Source organism: Pteropus alecto, unplaced genomic scaffold (assembly GCF_000325575.1).
Source record: "Pteropus alecto unplaced genomic scaffold, ASM32557v1 scaffold87, whole genome shotgun sequence".
Classification (NCBI taxonomy): Eukaryota; Metazoa; Chordata; class Mammalia; order Chiroptera; family Pteropodidae; genus Pteropus; species Pteropus alecto.
Window position 1 is genome coordinate 5,640,504 of NW_006443225.1, and position 19,515 is coordinate 5,660,018.

Consider the following 19,515-nt stretch of genomic DNA (forward strand, 5'->3'; position numbering starts at 1 on the left):
GTTTTGCTCATCTCTTGTGTTATAGTTGTATGTATCACATCTGCATATCTTGTAAACAATAAGGGTGATATTGTAATTTTAGCTTTAAACATTTATATGATATAAAGATATTATAAGAGATGAAAAGCGGGGGAAAATAGCCTTTTGCTTTTGTATTTGATATTTACCACTTCTGATGCTTTTCATCCTTTTCTGTGTAACTGGTATAATTTCTCATCATCCTGAAGAACTACTTTTAGCATTTCTTGTAGTGCAGGTCAGTTAGTGACAAATTCTCTTAGTTTTCTTTTGTTAGGATCCAAAATAGCTTGGTTGAGAGGGGGACTAGGTTGAAGAATTATGAGTAACACTTAATGAAATTGAACTTCTGTAAGAGCTATAGAGCAAGAACAGAGTTACAAATAAAGGAAGAGCACTAGAGGTCTAAAAAGCACTAAAAAGATGTCTTAAAATTGAAAACTCTAACTTTTGAGTTAAAAATTTTAGTATATAAATTGAAATAAAGTTTGGTTTCTGATGAATTAATGGTGAATTTTGGTGTATATATGTCAGTATATCTATATACCAATATATCTTTATCTATATATCTATATCTATATCTATATCTAGCTTTCCTGGTTACAAAACAAACATTCCAAAGGCAATTTGCTATTATGGGGGGGATAATTTGTTCTATCAGGACTCTTATCTATGTAAAAAATATTTATGTGTATTTAATTCTATCTATGTAAATATTTAATGTACATATTTCACAAATACATGTAAATATTCATTTTTATTATTTTATTTTTTTGTTTTGTTTTCTGTAAATCTCAAATTCACATTCTTTTTCTTTTTTCTTTTTCTCCAAAGCTAAAAATTAGTCATTAAAAAAAAGAGGAAGAAAGCCCAGAGCCAGAGTCAGGGCTCAGGAAATGGAGTTCAAGCTGAACTGGCTTCCAGAAGCAGTTCTTTCTGTGGGGCCTGGTAATGGAGGCAAGAAACGTGTCTGCAAGAAGAATGAAGAGGGAAAGAAGGAAGTCAAGGACCGCGGCTTCCTTTTTTTGTTACTTGGAGACTCGTTGCTACAGGCTGACAGGTCTTCGACTTTGCGTTGCTGGTTTTAGTCGTGGATGCCTTGTGGAATGGGGAAGGGATGATGGCTGGTATCAGGGACACGGTGGAAGAGGCTTTGACGATTGAGTCCGTGAGGCCGAGAGTTGCAGGCACTGGAGGGAAAGCTGCGATGTGTGACATCGCTTGGATCTGGCAATGTCACAAAAGCTGTGTTTGAGAACATGGCTAATGTCATTATGAAAGAAGAGGTGTGTGTCAAGCTGAAGGAGGATACACAGCGCTGGGGTTGCTGAAAAGCTGTAAAACGGATGACAGAACAGGGGTGGTGACATGGGCTGCTGGCAAGGACTTGGAGCATGGGGCTATCTGCTGCAGGAGGGATCTTCTTCCATATCTGTGAATTCGAGTGTTTTTTCTACTATGGAGTTTAATGCAGATCAAAAAAGATCTTATCTTCTATTAGACACGTAGTACCCTCGTTCCATGAGGAGACTCCCGAATGAGCAAAGCGCAGGAGGTTTGGGGTGCTGGGGGAAGGACTAAGAGTCTTAAGTTCGCGGATTTGGCGGCTCAGTCCATCTCCCCTTCATCATTCAGTCGGCTGGCGAGGTCACCTCTAACTGGGAGCAGAGAGGGTTCCGGAGTGTAGCCACTGTGATTTGAAGATGTGCTGCTCTTTATGCTATTTGCGGATGACGGTCTAGGGGGCGCTGAGTTAGGTGGCCTGAAGTTTGCAGGGGATGCGACTTTGGGTTCTGGCCCAGAGCTCCCTGAGGACCCTGGCAGAGATTCCAGCGCTGGGCCCGACTGCTTTGGAAGAACTTCCCTAGCCGAAGTCAGGAGACACTCTTTAACTTCTTTCCCCCGGGAATTGGCTTTGCGTTGCACGAGAAGCAGGTCGAATTGCTTTTTCTGGCCCGTGACTGCCCTCCGATGACCTAGTGAATGTGTCTTGCAGGTTGGGAACCTTGTGCAAGGTTTCTTTGTCTCAGGATCCGATACTCCACAGTGGTTATTTGCGTCAAATTCTATCTCTGAAAGTCTCCTGTAAGGCTTGTCGTTGGTGGGGCCACTTTTGTGTTTCTTGTCTATTGTGGTGGACAACATTTCCTTGCCATTTGAGATCTTCTCGGGGGGAGGTGGCACTGACTGGGACATCAAGGCCGGCTTAATTAAGGGTGGAGTGGAGACAGCGGCGGACGTCGAAGTGGAGCGGGAGGTGACCGCAGCGGTGATTGTAGAGGTCATTTTGACTTTGGCACCATGTGCCTTCACTAGGTTAGGAATTTCCTCTAAACTGACTGCAGGAGCCAGAACACGTGGTTTTTCCCTTGATCTTTTCGCAGAAAACACTACGTGTTGTTTGCTGCCGGAGTTAAGTAGACTGTCTTTAGGTGTTTCGAAAGGCTTTGAGGTGCTGCTGGCAGAGTTCTGGCCACCGAGACAGGCTTTTGTTTTGTCCTGTACTAGAGATACCCTGGAAGCGATGGGCGGAGACGCCCTAGACGTAGGAAGCCCGCACATTGAACCGTGTCTTCTCTCGCAGTGCGACTGGAAAACCTGTGGCTTGACGACCTGATTACAGGCACTGCACACTACGAGATAGAAGTCATCATGGGCTGGATAATGGCCAAATAGGTGCATATCTTCTTTACTAAGCCTCATAACCTCCCTGCTTTTTCCACGCTCTTTTCCATCCTCTTCTAAATCTACATTGTCGGAGCCTCGTAATTGGGCGGCGTCGATCCAGGAGGACCAAGGTCTGCCCAGAAACGCCTCCGGACTGGGCGTTTTGCGATCCATGCAGCCGTTGCTCTTCCTCCTTGTTGCTTTTCCCTCGTTCCTTTGGCAGCCGTAGCCGAGAGACACTGGATTCCAGAACGCTCCGACGTCATCTTCGGAACGTTCTGACGCTGGATGTTCTGAAAGGAGGTGGGGGTGGTGGCTACATATTCATTTTTTAATTTATATGAATATGTAAATATTTTTAGATGGGGTTCTGCTAGAAAAAGCAAATCCTCCCCCCCTCCAACACCCAAATAGCAAACCGCATTTGGAATGTTTAGAAGGCAGTGGGATATCATCAATGGACCAGTGAGATAAAAAGGAGCATCACTTCAGAATCCTGTACTCGACCAAGATATTATCACTTGACCGGCTTAAAAAATATATTTTCAGAGAATATTCAGGAACTTCGAGAGTATACTGCCAAGTGCCCATTTAAGGACCAATAGTTTACTTCAGCCAAACAGTGAATGAGGCTACAAAGCAAGGATCTTGAGATGGGGGCAAATCCTGAGAAGAGGAAAAAACGGTGAGAAATGAAGGTACATGTACTTCATATATTTGAATACATATTTTCTGACAATGTATAATATGAGTTTAAGAAAAAACTTTCGAATTGAAGGAGACATACATCAAGGTCAATACTACTATGTTCAGAATTATCCCAGCAAAACATAGGAATTGAAATGAGAGAAAAAAAGGAAAACAGGAAAAAAGCTTTTCAAATTTCTCACTGAAATGATAGAAGATGAGAGATGAATGAGAGGAACAAACGAGAAAATATTCTATGTTATGAAGTATATAGGAAAGAATTTAAAGATAACTAGAGAACTATACTGTGTTGCAGCTATTAAAAATATTCTAAAAGAGATTAACCTCTTTAGGCTTTCAAGGGTAAAAAGAAAATGAAGAGTAAACATGATCAAACTGGCAAAAGCAAGAGTAAAGAAAAACAATTTAATTTCAAAGAGAGAGATCAGGAAGATCCCTCATGCCACTATGCTTCTCAAAGGAAAACTAAATAATCCACAAAGAGCAGATGAAAAAATAGGTTCTAATACACATTCTTTTTACATTTTGATATCTCTGAAATTAGTATATTGTCATAATTAAAGATAAAAATTACAATTAATAATAGAAAAGAAAAACATACTTGCCTGTAATTAAAACTAATAAACTTTTTAAAGTAGTTTGAACATACTTTCTCTATCTAATATAATAGAAATTTTGAAAATAAGTAATAAAAGTTAACTATACTAACTCCTATGAAATTAAAAACATCTTAGATCAAACGATAATACAAAATTATTCATTCTTTAGAAACCAATGAATAGAATACTTTGTTAAAGAAAATATGGAATGCAAAGAAAGTAGTGTATCAGGAACATGATTTAAAATGTCTGTATTTATAGAAAGAAAAGAAAAAATAGATTTTTATTAGATTATTTATCTAATAAAATAGATAACATATTTTCAGTTTTTATAATGAAAAAATAGAGAGCAAATATAGAAGAGAAATGAGAAAGGAGATAAAAAACCATTATCAAAAATTATATACATCTCATTTAAAAAAATGAAAACTTGGGGAAAGTGCATAGTTGCCCATCGACATATTGTCTAAATATCAAAACTGAAGTTAGAACAAGCAGAAAATTTGAGTAAACTAATTATCACTGTAAAAATTAGGAAGATGGTTAAAGGTAACATTAGAGAAGACTAAAGTAGATGGTTTTAGAGTTGAATTCTACCTAATCTTTAAAGAACAAATGATCCCAAAATTATTTATATTATTGCAGGTAGAAAACTTCACATATGACTTACAAAACTGGCATTAAAAACAAAACTGGAAAGGAAAAACAAACACGATACTATTGATCAATCTCATTTATTAACAAAGTTATAAAAATTCTAAGTGATTCTAAGTAATGTTTAAGTGGAATCTTACAGTGTATTACAAAACTAATACACTGAGCAAAACAAGGTTCATTATAAAGAATGCAAATATGGTTCAATATCAAGAAATCTAATCAATTGCATCAATAAATTAATAGAGAAAAACAACATATCAAGAAACACTAAAATACATTTATTAAATCTTACACTATTGCTAATAAAAATGTAATAAAAAGAAATAAAAAAGAAGTACTTAAATATAATAAAGACTATCAAAAATTGAAGGCAAATATCTAAAATGGTGATCGCTAAAACAATTTTAATTAAAATTAAGAAATATACTATAATTCCTACTGTGATATTACTAAATATCATTGCCTTTGAGACTTTAAGAAATGCAGTATAGCAAAATATAAAATAAATGACAAATGTTTGAAAAGAAGGGATAGTTTTCTTTCCTTTTCTTCGTAATATTATCGCCTACTTAATCAAAAAATCTCTAGAAATTATTAAGAGAATTTCATAATATGAACAAATACAAGCTAAATACCCAAAGTTAATAGCTTTTGTAGTCTCTAGCAATAAATGCCTAAAAGTGAAAAGAAGACCAAAAAAGAACCAAAGAAACTAAAATACTAGCAGTTATAGAAATATATTTAGAAATATATTTCGCAAGAAAATAACAATATGTACATAGAAAAACTATGTTGGCTGAAGGACAAAATGAATTTGAATAAACAAAAAAAGTATGTTCTTGAATGGGAAAATCTAATATCTTAAAAGTATCATATTCCCATACTTATATATGTTTAATGAAGTTCCAATGAACAATTCACGACTCATTTGAAAATACATAAGATAATTAAAGTTCCCAGTGAATAACAAGTATCTTATCAAAGATAATAAAATTATGAAGAAATTGAGAAGGAAACTTGCTTACCAGATATCAGAACATATTATATATCTACCATTCAATATGGTGTTAGTATAAAAACAGATAAATATATCAGGCAAATACAGAATTCAGAATTAGATCTTTGATAGAAAAAAACATATATATGAAAAATGTGGAAGGATAAACTGCCACAACTCGTTTCATGAAGAAATGATAAATTAATTCCATGCCCTAGCATATAAAAGAATTCAAAATAGATGGAAAACTTAAACGTACAAAGTAATATAATAAAATGAAATTTTCTTGCAAACAACCTAAATCCCTACACATGCAGGGAGTACCAGAGATCTCTCTAAGACTCCATACTCCAGCAGTTATTAAAAAAAAAAAAATCTATATTTATATACTGAATAGAGAAAAAAATAAAATTTTACATGACAAAGTATTAGCTAATTGTAGATGTGGGCAAAAATATTAATTTTCTCTTGATGCTAAGGGTTAATTTTGATAGTACAATAAAACCCTTACTAGTGACAAGAAAAAGATACAAAATAGAACAATGGACAAAGACTTGAAGAGTGAATATAAGATAATGGTCAGATAAGAAAAAATTATAAAATACTGCAAAATTCATAACCAGTGCTGATGTCATGAAAAGGTTACTCATATATAATGCAGCAAGAAATGTAAAGAGCTATAGATTCTCTATTAAAATTTGTATGTCTACACTTTGATTCAAAAATTCATCTCCTATGTATTCATTCTGTAGGAAGTTGAAAAACAAGTGGGAGGACATATAAAAGGATATTTCTTTCATTATTGTTCATAGTGGCTAAGAATTGGAACCATCAATAAAGGAACATTGAATAAATGGGGATGCATACACACTATGGAATATTAAGCAGACTTTACCAAAAAAAATGAGAAAAGCAATGAGAAGAAAGTAAATTTGATATGATCCAACTTTTTCTAAAACAACTGGACCCAAGATTACAGATGAGATTAAATATCTATATTAGTTATGATTAAATTTTATATCCTGATGTCTTTAGGAGGAGATGGAAACTGTGATACTGATATAAGGGAAGGCCTTACATCTTCCAAAAAAAAAAAATCCAAATTAACAATAACATCATATGTATCACGGCTCCAGGTCTACGCCATTCTCTCAGAATACAACAGTGATGGCCTCCTTATGTAAAAATTAATTTATTTGTATGTGTGTGTGTGTGTGTGTGTGTGTGTGTGTGTGTGTGTGTGTGCTTTGCAATATATATATTGCAAAGCACATATAGTCATCAAAAAGTTATGTCGGTTGTCTTTATTTTATCCCAGGGTTGGAGATTACATATGGCCTTTATATTTTTTTCTTATTTAATATGTAGTATTTGATTCTTTTTAAATGAGTGTCTATTATTTATATCTTTTGCAAAATAAAGCAAAAACAAAAGCAAAAACTATTTTAATTTGGAAGTGGGAAAGAAATAGCAGCTACTAGAGTTAAATATCCAAAATGTAGTTCTTTCTTCTTGCATCTACCAATTTACTTTCAATCTTTCTTAAGGATACTTTCGTTTTTCTCATTCTGGAGTTCAAAATTATGGCATCTGATCCTCATTCTTTTAATGGTCTCCTAAAAATAATTTTGTCTTCAAGAATGATTGTTGGCATTATTTTCAATTTTAAGTTCAGTATTCTTCACATCTAGTAGAACAAACTCCCTGCCGGTACCCCTTCTATTAAAACCTCTAGACTAGCCATGTATAAATATAAGGGGATAACTTAATCATTGATATAAATTTAGATTTGCAATTTTGGAGCTCCTGATCTAAATTCTAAAGAGAAAATACCAATGATTAGGTCAGTTTGGGGAAAATATACAATTTTAGGTTAACCTTCACTGTTTAGAGCCACATCCCTATGAGTTACATCCCTATTGCTAAACAAACAAACAAACAAACAAACAAACAAACCATTAAATCTAAAGTAAGTAGTGTCATGCAATTAAGGGCTGCAAAGAGTTCATTTACTTGCCTCTTTTTGTTGTTTAATAACACACTTGTGGCCAGTTTTATTGTTCAAAACATCTTCATGAGACATTACTTTAAACAGAAAATTGATTGTGATATGATTATCTAAGTTATCAAGCCATTAGATCAGTTTTCAAATTCTGCACAGAGAACCCAGTTTTAGCAAAATTAAATAGAGAAAATTGTCGCAAAACATGCAGTGATAATTTATTTTGCAAAACAAAAAGCGTATAACTGCTCTCTAATTACTAGCCTTTGAGGCATTTACAGCTAAATTAAAATCATCATTAGCTGTTAAGTGTGTTTGCTTTGATTAGTTCCTATTTTATGAGGTTTTAGGCAGAAGTAATTTTGTGGTATTGTTATTAATGAATTTAACGTTAAGTAGGAAAAAAACCTTTTGTTATCTGACTACCATCGACTCTGAAGTTATCAGTTTAAATTTGGTCAAAAGTCAGAGGGATCTCCCTAATATATTTACCAGGTATGAAAATGATTATATTCAAAGGAAACAGTATCTTCAAAGCTAGTGAAATGGAAAAAAAAAATAAAGCTTTAGTCTTTTAATTACCATAGCCCAATAATATAGTTACATAGGAGAAAGTATAGACAGTCCTATATAAAACATATTTTATCATTCTGTTAATTTGGACCAGTAACTTAGCCTACCTGCACCCAAGGCTCTTCATCTATAAAAGGGGATATTAACTCCTTTCCGAAGAACAGTTTTAGGGATTAAGTAAAATACTGGGCATCAAGTATCATAGTGTCTGGTACATCCGTCCACTCAATAAAAGTTAATCTCCTTTCCTTTCCTTTCCATATGATCTAGTGTATCTAAAAATATTAGACAAACAATTCCAAGCATGTATCCCCCAAAAAACTAAAGGATTTAGCATATTCATGTTATTACTGCACTTGAATTTTTGAGAAATAGTATGAGTTTATGAGTTTCTTATTTTCAGCAGAGAGTGACAGAAAAAAGTATATCTTTAATAGATTATTAAAATTTTTGTATCAATGGGAGGATGATTCTTTTCAAATATTATCTTTTTATGATTTCCGAGGGCACTTACAAATTTATGTTTTATTTACCACCCAAATTCAGCGATTAAAGTTAATTGCTCCATGGGTCCAATTGTTAAGGACTATGTGGAGGAAGAAGAAATGAAAAGAACAAAGAAAAGAGATTTAGATGGTAGCCAAGGCTGGACCATTGCACTCTACCACCACTCATGCCACGCTCTATGCATGCATCTGTGACTCCCACAAATACCCCTGTAAAGATCAATACCCAAAATGTTAATATTGTATCAGCCGTTTATAATTTATTCTAAAAATATCTACAGCTTGAGATATTAAGTCCAAACAATTGCCATGATATAAGGAAGCACGTGGATGTTTGTATATGGCAATGAGCTAAAATGTTGGCCCTACGACATTCTTTCTCTTGGAGTCATCTAACCTCTCTGAAAGTTGTGGCATGCTTAATTATAAAATAGGAGTAATAATGCCTACTTCCTAAAATTGGAAACATGAAAATATGAAGAAAAAAAATAATGCACTATTTATATTACCAGTATTCTCCCCTACTTATTGGTGAAAGAATCGCATGATCAGGAAATGACCAAAAAGAGATAACGGAAAGGGATGTCTCAACATTTCATCATGAAAGATGAATTACTATTTATATTTAAAGGATGGATCGGGATACTAAAGGTTCCTGCAAGTTCCATATGACCATCACTTATTTGCCCTTGGCCAGGGTGAAATTAATGACAGGCAGAAACCACTTAATAGCCTTACTGGCATTCATTCTGATACAATTGCTTTTATGAGTGAGAACTGTTGAGGAGAGGCTCTCCATCATAAACCTTATACACATTTTATAGTAAGCTGTTTTTCTTAAAGTTTTTTTTAAAGCTTTCTCTTTAGAAGAGCACAAACATTTAAGGTGTTACAGTGGCACACAGATTGGTGTTCATGTAAAAATGTATTATTGGGAGGCATACTTAGTGAAGCTGATTCACATGCTGTCTTCTACTCTGGTAAAACTCAAGAATCACATTGCAGAAATCTAAAGTTACTAAATATCTGAGCCACAAAAGCAATTTTAATGAAAAAAAAAAAAACAGATTTGGACTAGACAGCGGCACATTCACAATAACAGTTATTTTTCTTCTAGGAATGTTTGATAATAATGGTTTCTAAAGGTTGTAAGTGTATACCTATAAAACTTAAATATCACTGAGATAATCCACCCTTTGATTAGTAATTCCAAGTGTTTACTAAATTGCAATCCATCATCACCAGCTCAAGGATTAGCCCAGTGATTCTTATATAAATTTATTAATTTTATCACTCATTTTCATAATGGAGCATAAAATTGAAACAAGATAGCGAAAAAGCACCAAATCAAAATAAATTGCAGAACACTTCACAACAGAGCCTGATAAGCAAACAACACCAACCCAGATCTAGCACCTAGATGAAGTAGTTTCTCTAACGCCTGAAACAAGGACACAAGGCAGCCTTAGTTATCCAATCAAGATCCTGCCCAAATGCATTCCGTATGCTGCAAACAAGATTCATTAACAAATGCTCAATTCACACTTTCACTCAAATACCCAAGTCATATTTTAAATTCTTTTTTTGTAGAAGAAATGCTGTTCTTGACTAGACTTCATTGATATTCTGTATATGAGTTGTTGGACTCAAAAAAACACCTTAGATATGCCAGGCATTTGCCAGTTTCCTGGCAAAGTTCTTTTTCTTTTAAAAGATTTAATTTTGTTAACCTCTGAATAAAGAGAGTCAGCTCTGATTGCCTTATTGCTTCAATTCTAAAGTTTTAAATAAAACTATGGCGAATGTAATACTGTCAGTTAAGTGACATCTTTTAATACAGAACTGTTTTTTTTGTTTGTTTCTAGTAAATTAATAGAAATATAGTACTTGGTGATTATAATTATGATTGTGAGTCTCTAAAAAATCTTGATGACTATTTGGAATCAACCAAGGAAAACATAATTTTATCAATTTTAATGTTTTGAGAATTGATAATTCACAGAAGATTTTGGTTTGGTAACTCTTCAAGAAACTACACTGTCTAACTGTAAAGCAAAAATTTACTCTAGTTTCCTAACTGGTTAGTTCATTTTTTCCTCCAGTTTACCATGGAGAACAACCAACTAAGATTTTCTTAGCCTTCAACACAAGGACATGAAAACCAGGCTGCTATTGCACTAATGGCAATTCTTCCTTTTTTTCTTCTCCTAACTAGCCAGATTTATTTGTTTTAATTTTATTTATTCTAGAGTATATACAATAATATTTATTTATATTTATTTATTTATTTATTTATTTATTTAACTCCCTTCACCCATTTTACACACATCCCCACCCCTGACCTCTGGCAAACACCAATGTGTTCTCTGTATCTATGAGTTTTGGGTTTGCTTTTTAGTTTGTTTTTTTTTACATTCCTCATATAAATAAGATCGTACAGTATGTGTATATTTGTCTCTCTCTGTTTTACTTATTTCAGTTGACATATGCTTTCAAGGTCCATTCATGTTGTGGCAAATAACAAAATTGTCTTATTTTTTACGGCTGAATAATATTCCAGAGAGTGTGTGAGTGTGTGAGTGTGTGTGTGTGTATGTGTGTGCGCGCGCACGCGCACGCGCACACAAGTATCACATTTTTTAATCTATTTATCCATTGATGGATATTTAGGTTGTTTCCATATTTTGACTATTGTAAATAATACCAGTTTTGTCTTTTCAATCAAAACAAGATTTTGTTTTGATTTTCTTTGCGTAAATACCAAGTGCAATTGCTGGATTAAATGGTAGTCATATTTTTAAATTTTTAAATTTTTGAGGAAATCCCACACTGTTTGCCATAGCAATTTCTACTGACAGTTATTCTAAATAGTCATTCACATGAGTAAAAAATGAACAGAAGTGAGATCTTGTATTCTGGTGATATTGTACTTCCTAGACATAAAACACAAATTGATTTAAATAATATTGGGCAAATTAACCATGTAAATAGTACCGTATTTTATGTTAATTACCTCCTACATCTGAATAACTTGGGTACTCTTGGTCTCGCCTTAGAGTTTGTCAATTCAAGAAGAAAATTTTATCCTCAAAACTAATATGTAACAAAAGAAGGTCTCATATCAGTGTGTTATAGAGCAGAAATAGCTGTGTGGACAACATTTGCTAGTGACTGCATATATTGGAGATTTAGAAACGATGATTTTAGATCACTTGGAAGTATTTAAAATATAAAACTATAATGCGTCTGTAATTCAAGTGTATTTGTTGAATTGAAAAGGAAAGGGTTATGGTCAAATGATTATGTTACTTTTTTAATTGGCATAAGAATCAAAATTCAATGAGTATTTTCTAAAATTAGAATTATTTTAGTTCATGTAGTTTTCCTTAGCTCTATTTTTTATGAATACAAATTATGGTAAAATACTCAATTTTTAATGAATAGTTTGCACAAATAAAGATATGCCTCATTTATCTGCAAGACTTTATATTTTGGGAAAAAAAATTTGCAAGGCTCGTATACTTATAATAGGCAACCTTGGTTTTCCACTTTATTTTATTTTCCCCAGAATTCTGTGACCTCATTTTAAAGATTAGGTATCTGTGACACAGAGTTTAATTGTCAGTTTTACTTGAGTACGCAAGTTGTAGAGCTGGGATTAGAACCCATGCTGTGCATTTGCAGGTACAACACCTACCAGTTAAAAGTCTCGTGCCTTCTCTTTAATCTTTTATTATATTTTATACATTTTTTAAATATAGAAAAGTAGAAAAAATATCATATTAACCTATTTTATCTACTACTCTGATTTCACAGATAATGACATTTTGTTTAAGACTCTCCGTTTTTTGTATAGTTCTTATTTTGTTGTTTTCTTTTTGGAAGTAGAGCATAATAAACGGAGCTAAAGCAAGCAGCAGGAGGACTTGTTTGCCTCTTGCTTTTTGTCTTCCCAGCCACAATCCTCTGCTAGTTCCTTAGACTCTCACTCCTGGACTACATCAACAACCTCCCAGGCATTTCCCTTGCTCTAGTCTGTCTTTGATCCAGTGGATTGCTTATACAACTGGTATGATAATGTTCTCCAAACATTGCATTCTTCCTGTCATCCTCCTTTTCAAGAATATACAAAGCCTCATTGTTATCTATTTTAACAACAAAAAAAAAATAGCACTCAAAGCCCCTGTCACTAAGGATCTTTTTTTAACCCTTTTCTCAGATAGAGCCTTCTTTCCTATACATTCTTGTGTCACCTTACAACCCCCCCAACCTCCCCCTTCACTCCCCTGTGGCTTCCTATGTTTGTGTTGTTGTGGTTTTGAGCAACTCCTACTCTTAACAGTTTTGCCAACTCTGTTACAAATCTGTTTCTTCCAGGAAGTATAGTCTACTTAATTACCTTGCTTCTTTTCTGGGTGTGGCTTTACTACTTCAGATTTTGTTTCTAAAAATACCATTTAACGTTTTTCTTAGTTCTGATACCTCTTAGTTCAAGATGGTGGCCTAAGAACATTCATATGCTTTCTGGCTCTTACAAAACATCATTGAAATGAAAATAAAGGCGTATAAATGTGAATAAACCCACAATAGCAACAAAATATAAGTGAAGGCCAACCATAAACTAATAGTATTAATATAATTCTGAAAGATAAAAAACAGACATGGGTGTGGTGACAGATGAAACAAAGCAGAAATAATACAAGTCAGAATAAACAGAGAATTAGTTTAAAAGGTGATATCCAGGGCTATTTTACTGGGGGCTCTATGAAAAGCCGCCAGAGTCAGCAGGTACATACAAGGGGCACTAGCCAGTGAGACAAAAAAATGATGTCATGTTTGACAACATCCATGATGTGTCGGTCCATGATGTGTTAAGGTCCCATAAATGTAGCATGACCCTGAGTTTGAAATTAACACCATAAGAAGAAAACTGAAGGACCATACTCTAAAATAAATGAACTAATCTGCCTAGAGGTAGCTAGGATTCTAGTGTGACTTTTAAATAATTGAACATGTCAGAGTAAAGGACTTCTTATCCTGATTTGAAGTGTCCCTGCCTGATGTCATATTCTAGAGTAAAATAAGCAACTGACATAGTCACCATGTGCCCAAAGAGTCAAAGAATTTATAGCCATAAAATAAAAACAGATTTTTATGATTTTTTTTAAATCATAAGGAAAATTCTCAGAAATTAAAATATGGCTGCCAGGAATTTAAAATGGCATAGTAGAAGACTGCGCTTGCGCCTGCCCAGCCACTGCGCGTTGTGCTGGCGTGGCGGCTGTGCAGGTGGCAGCGCGCCGCCTGGATGTCTGAGTGATCCGTGGGCCAGGATGACTGACAGTTTACAGCGAGGAGCAGTGCAATGAGCTGGAGGCTCTGGAATCCATCTACTCCAACTCCTTTACAGTATTATCCGAAAATCCAACCAGCTTCACCAGGACTGTGACATCTGAGGCTGGAGAAAATGATGAAACTGTCCAGACTACCCTCAAGTTTACATACAGTGAAAAGCATCCAGGTGAAGCCCCTATTTACGAAATATTCTCCCAGGAAAATCAAGAAGATAATGATGTCTCAAGCATTTCAAAATTATTAGCATTACAGGCAGAAGAAACCTTGATATGGTGATGATCTTTAGTGACAGCGGTGCAAGAAAAATTAAATGAAATAGATAAAATAAAAACTAGAAGAGAAGAAAAGAAAGAAAAAGAAGCAGAAGCTGAAACACAATTATTTCATGGCACACCTGTTAACAGTTGAGAATTTCTTAAGTTGGAAGGCCAAGTACGATGCAGAACTCTTGGAAATTAAAAAGAAACGAATGAAAGAACAAGCAAGAAAAAAGTAAGTGGGAAACAGCTATTTGAAACAGATCATAATCTTGACACCTCTGATATCAGTGCTTAGAGGATGCCGGAAAATGTGAAGGTAGATGAGTCTTTGTTCCCGGAAATGGATGACTTGGATTTGGAGGGTGATGAGGATCATCCAGACTGCAATCTGGCTGATCCAGAGAGTGACTTGACCTACGAATGGACTGTCTGTGTCTGCAGAGAGGCTTGACTGCCACAGCATCTACAGCTATGCTGAAAGGGTGTTGATTTTCCTTTTTTTCCTAAGAAAAAAATAATTTTCAGAAGAATATACTTCTGATAGCTTTCATCACTGAACTTAAAAAACTGATCTTAAAATTTAGTAAGGAAAATGGCACAGTAGTGATCAGAGATACTAATGAAACTGTCTCCCAGATTTTAAACCCAAAATTTCAGGCTGAAAATATAAAAGGAATTTGAGTGTTGTGAGGAAAAGTTACATGAAAATGGAATTGAGAAGAGTATACAAGAAATGAGTTAAAGGTCTTCAGATTAAAAGGCTACTAGACACTGAAACAAAATTATAAACAAAATCCATTCTTAGAATTATTTTTGTGAAATTTTTGTGAAAATCCCCAAAGATAAAGAGAAGATTCTAAAAGCTTTCTGTATGTAAAAAATAACTAAGTTTCCTTAGAAATAATATTTAAATGGGTAAATAAGTTCTCATCGGCCACACCTGACGCTACATGGTAATGAAGTAATGCTTCCATGAGAAGAGAAGTTTCTGTTCTGTCATCCTCATCTGAGTCCCAGTCTTAGTTATTTATACAGTTTATGGCACCATATATATTGTTGATATTTGTCGACTTGTCCAAAGGATGTGAAGATGAATAAGTCCTTCCAGCCAGAAAGAACCCTTTAGCTCTTCTACTGATTACATCATCATATTTGTTTAGTAGGATCTGAAATAGTCCTCCCTTCAGCATTACCAATTTCCTCCCATTTTGACAGCTTTTTAAAAATTTAGCAATGTGCCTCGTGTATCTTTCTCTTTCAGCACGTAGAGATTAACCTCATTATTTTTAATAGCTTATAATTTCTATGCCATATAATTTACCCACTTAAAGTATACAATTCAATGATTTTTGATATAATTAATCACAAATACACGCAACCATCACCACAGTCTGTTTTAGAACATTTTATCACCTCAAAAAGAAATCCTGCACCATTTGACCTGATATCTTTAGGCGGCCATGATTCAGCATGTTGCAGAGTCCAATACGGAGGCTTTTTGTTCAGAGCTGTTACTGTACACCTACTTCTCTCCACCCCAACCCTAAGCAAACACTTATCTCTTTTCTGTCTCTATAGGTTTCCTTATTATGGACTTCATATGCATGGGATCATATAGTATGTGGAGTTTTTGTGACTGGCTTCTTTCACTAAGCGTAATATTTCCAAGGTTGATTCCAGTTTTAGCATGTATCAATGCTTTATTCTTTTTTATAGCTACATAATACATTGTATGACATGCCATTTTTTTTTATCCAGTCACCTGTTGATGAACATTTAGATTATTTCTACCTTTGAGATGTTATGGGTAATGCTGCTATAAACAGTTTTGTGTGGACATATGTTTTCATTGTTCTTTGTATATATCTAGGAATGGAATGGCTGGGTCATGTGGTAATTCTATATTTAATTATTGGAGAAACTGTCGGTCTATTTGCCAAAGCAGTTGTGCTATTTTACATTCCCACCAGCAGTCAGAGTATGGGGGTTCTTATCGACAGTTGTTTTTATTTGACCTTTTGGTTCTAGCCCCACTATTGAGTGTCAAGTGATATCTCATTGTGTTTTTTCATTTTTCTAATGACTAACGATGTCAAGCATCTTTCATGTGTTTATTGGTCATTTGTACATCTTCCTTGGAGAAATGTCTATTTTATCTTTTGTCCATTTTTAAAATTAGGTTATTTATCTTTTTGTTATTGAGTTGCGAAAGTTTATATATTCTGACCTGTTATCATTAGGTGGACATTATCCGGCTTACAGAGGCTTACAGAAGACAATAATAAGGCTTTTTGTGCAAAGCTGTTCTCTTACATCCTTTACTATCAGTTTACAGTGCGTGTGTGACTGTAAAATCTCTATTATCTTAGCCTATTTCATAAGAAGTTCAGTAGATCTTTGATATTCATGAAGGACATATTTTGAGACTTTCTTGAATCCATGTTTCCATATGCAGAGTTGTTTGATTCTCGACTCTTTCCTAAATCATGTTTCAACATGGAATCTTGCATTTGTTGGACATATCATTAGCTCAGAGGTTAATTATCTGTCAATAAATTGTTATTCATGACTAAATGAGAAAACTCATACTGGTTGGATAATCATTGACATTTGTATTGTCTTAAAAATTTATGTAGAAGATATTTGGTAGACTCATTCATGTCATATATCAGATTAAAGAATGAATTATCAAAACCTTTTCTCGTGGCTATCATCATAACATTTGTAGACCTGTTAGTATTACTTTACTTCCAGATGACTTTATTTTTGTGGTCACTTTTCACTGAGACACACACATATGTACACACACATGCATACACACGTGCACTATAACAAAAGTTACTTGACACATGCACCTTGATGATAATAGAATCAAAACGCTACATGGAGATATAGATGTCGGCTGATCAGGTTTCCTTACTCACGCTTACTCACTAAGTGATTTCCATATGTATGGCAGTCTTAGAAGGTGTACAATTCAAATTTTTCAATTAACAAAATTACTAATCACTTCATGTCACGGGCCTTTGAATTTTCTCTAGCATGTCAAAATGATGGGTGTTAAATCCTCAATTTAAGGAGCTCCTGTATAAAAGTTAGGAATTGTGAGCAATAACATTGCCTGACTTTACATCACTCAGAGACATTTAGTAAGTGGAACTTATCCAAGGGAGAGTGATTAAGATAGTAAGGCTCTCAAGATAAGAAAAATAGTTGAAGGATCTGGGATAAAATGATGCAAAGATATTTGATAACTGTCAAGTAATAAAAGTACTTCCATCGAAGTACTTTCTCAGAATTAAAACTGAACATTCCTGGAATGAGATGTTATAATAGGTAGTGAATTCTATAAACTGAGTCAAGGTTGGTCGATCCCTTCATCAGATAATGGTGCTGCTGCTGATGAAGTGTTAGAATAGATATCCTTCCAGATTTTTCTCATACCACAGATTCTAGTCTGTGTTTATACATGCTCTAAAACATTTAAGGCTTAATTTAATAATTACCAGAGGGCTGAATGTTATTCTTTAGTAATAACATTAAAATATTACTGTAGCAAGAAATGTTAAAATTTGTAATCTAATCTTTGGGCCCTTTCTGACTTGATGTTATTGGCAGCAGGGAGGAGGGCAGTTCTGCTATTTGTCATTCGAGAAAAGCAAAATTGAGCTATAATTGTCTTAAAGTGTTTCTGCAAAGTATAATTTTCTTATGATGTTCATCATATAATTAAATTGATTTTATAAAATACATAGTATATGTTAGCTGTATCAACAAACGAAATGATATTCTAGTCCAACATGCAGTCTTGCATATAAATACACACTTCAAATTTCCAAACTCTTGGAATATTGTAATTCACTAAAACTCATCTTACAAAAAATTAAAATTTTATTTCAAATTATGCTTTTATGTATAAGATAATCACTCTCTTATTTCACATTATTTTATTTGCTTTACACTATATGTACAGACTACTACATTACTAACAAATATTTAAGTACTGATTTTTTGGAGTGAGGAGTCTTAGAATTTTAATGTATATAGTGAATAATTTAAAAACAATAATGATCTTAGAATTTTTAAAAAGTTTTCCCTTAGAATCCTATGGTTATACTCCAAAAAATGGACCATAGGTATTATATTGGTACTTTCAAGAATGTGGATACCATATTTTCAGAAAAATAAGTCCCCCTGTTGATCTATCTACTAATTATGTATGACAAATGGTGAAGAAGAACAAAGGAAAGATGAATTTTTACATTCAAATCCTTGGTACTATACTTATGTAATTGTAGAAACTCAGAAGAGTCACATAATATCTCTGAACTTTAGTTTCCTGAACTCTAATATGAATATAATAGTATTCTCCATATAAGGTCGTTGTAATTATCAAATTTTATATATGATAAATATAGAATATAAGAAAAAATATATATAAGAATATAACTCTTAAAGTGCTAGACAAAATTGCAGGAGCTTGATCAGTGGTTGCTGTTATTGTAGTAGCTATTGTTATTACTATTATTAGTACTTGTTAAAGAAACTTTGCGATGGAAGTTGAGTGCCTCTATCAACTGCCATACCTCAGCCCACTACATTTCAACAAGGTATTAAAGGTATCAGAGAAAAATCCATATTGGTTATCCCATTTTCTTTATCTTGCAAATAGGATGCAATAACCTGGTTACTTACTCAGCTCTTGAAATTTAACACCAATATGAAAAGAAGTAAAATGTATACAAGTCTATATTTCTTTTAGAAACTTAGCTATTCTTTTATCCCAAATTCTATTATTTGCTTCTCACCTAAAAAGTTCAAGTTTCTAATATACAAGAAATAGGACTACATTATTTTCAATATGCTATTTTTGCTAATAAAAAATTAATATATAAAATTGCTGAATTTTGTTCATATAATGTGTAATACCATATGGCTCTTATTCTTAATAGTCTTATAAACTATTTTGAAGAAAAACACACTTTGTTCTCTGCTGGAAGCAAGTAAGAAATGCCTTTTTTTCCTAATTAACGTTTAGTTATCCCAGGTAAATTTTTAAAATTTAACTTACTTTTTCTTATATTTCTTATTTTCTTTATATTTTTGTATATAAACTAACCCCCCCTTTTTTGCTTTTTTTGTCAAATTTTTGTCCTGCAGTTATGTACATCCC

General features: G+C 33.8%; 2 pseudogenes; one reads left to right on the forward strand and one right to left on the reverse strand.

Moving 5' to 3' along the window:
* Nucleotides 1-907: 907 nt before the first annotated feature.
* On the reverse strand, nucleotides 908-2,951 carry LOC102885543 (annotated as a pseudogene).
* An 11,116-nt stretch (nucleotides 2,952-14,067) lies between these two features.
* LOC102885795 lies at nucleotides 14,068-14,793 on the forward strand (annotated as a pseudogene).
* Nucleotides 14,794-19,515: the final 4,722 nt, after the last annotated feature.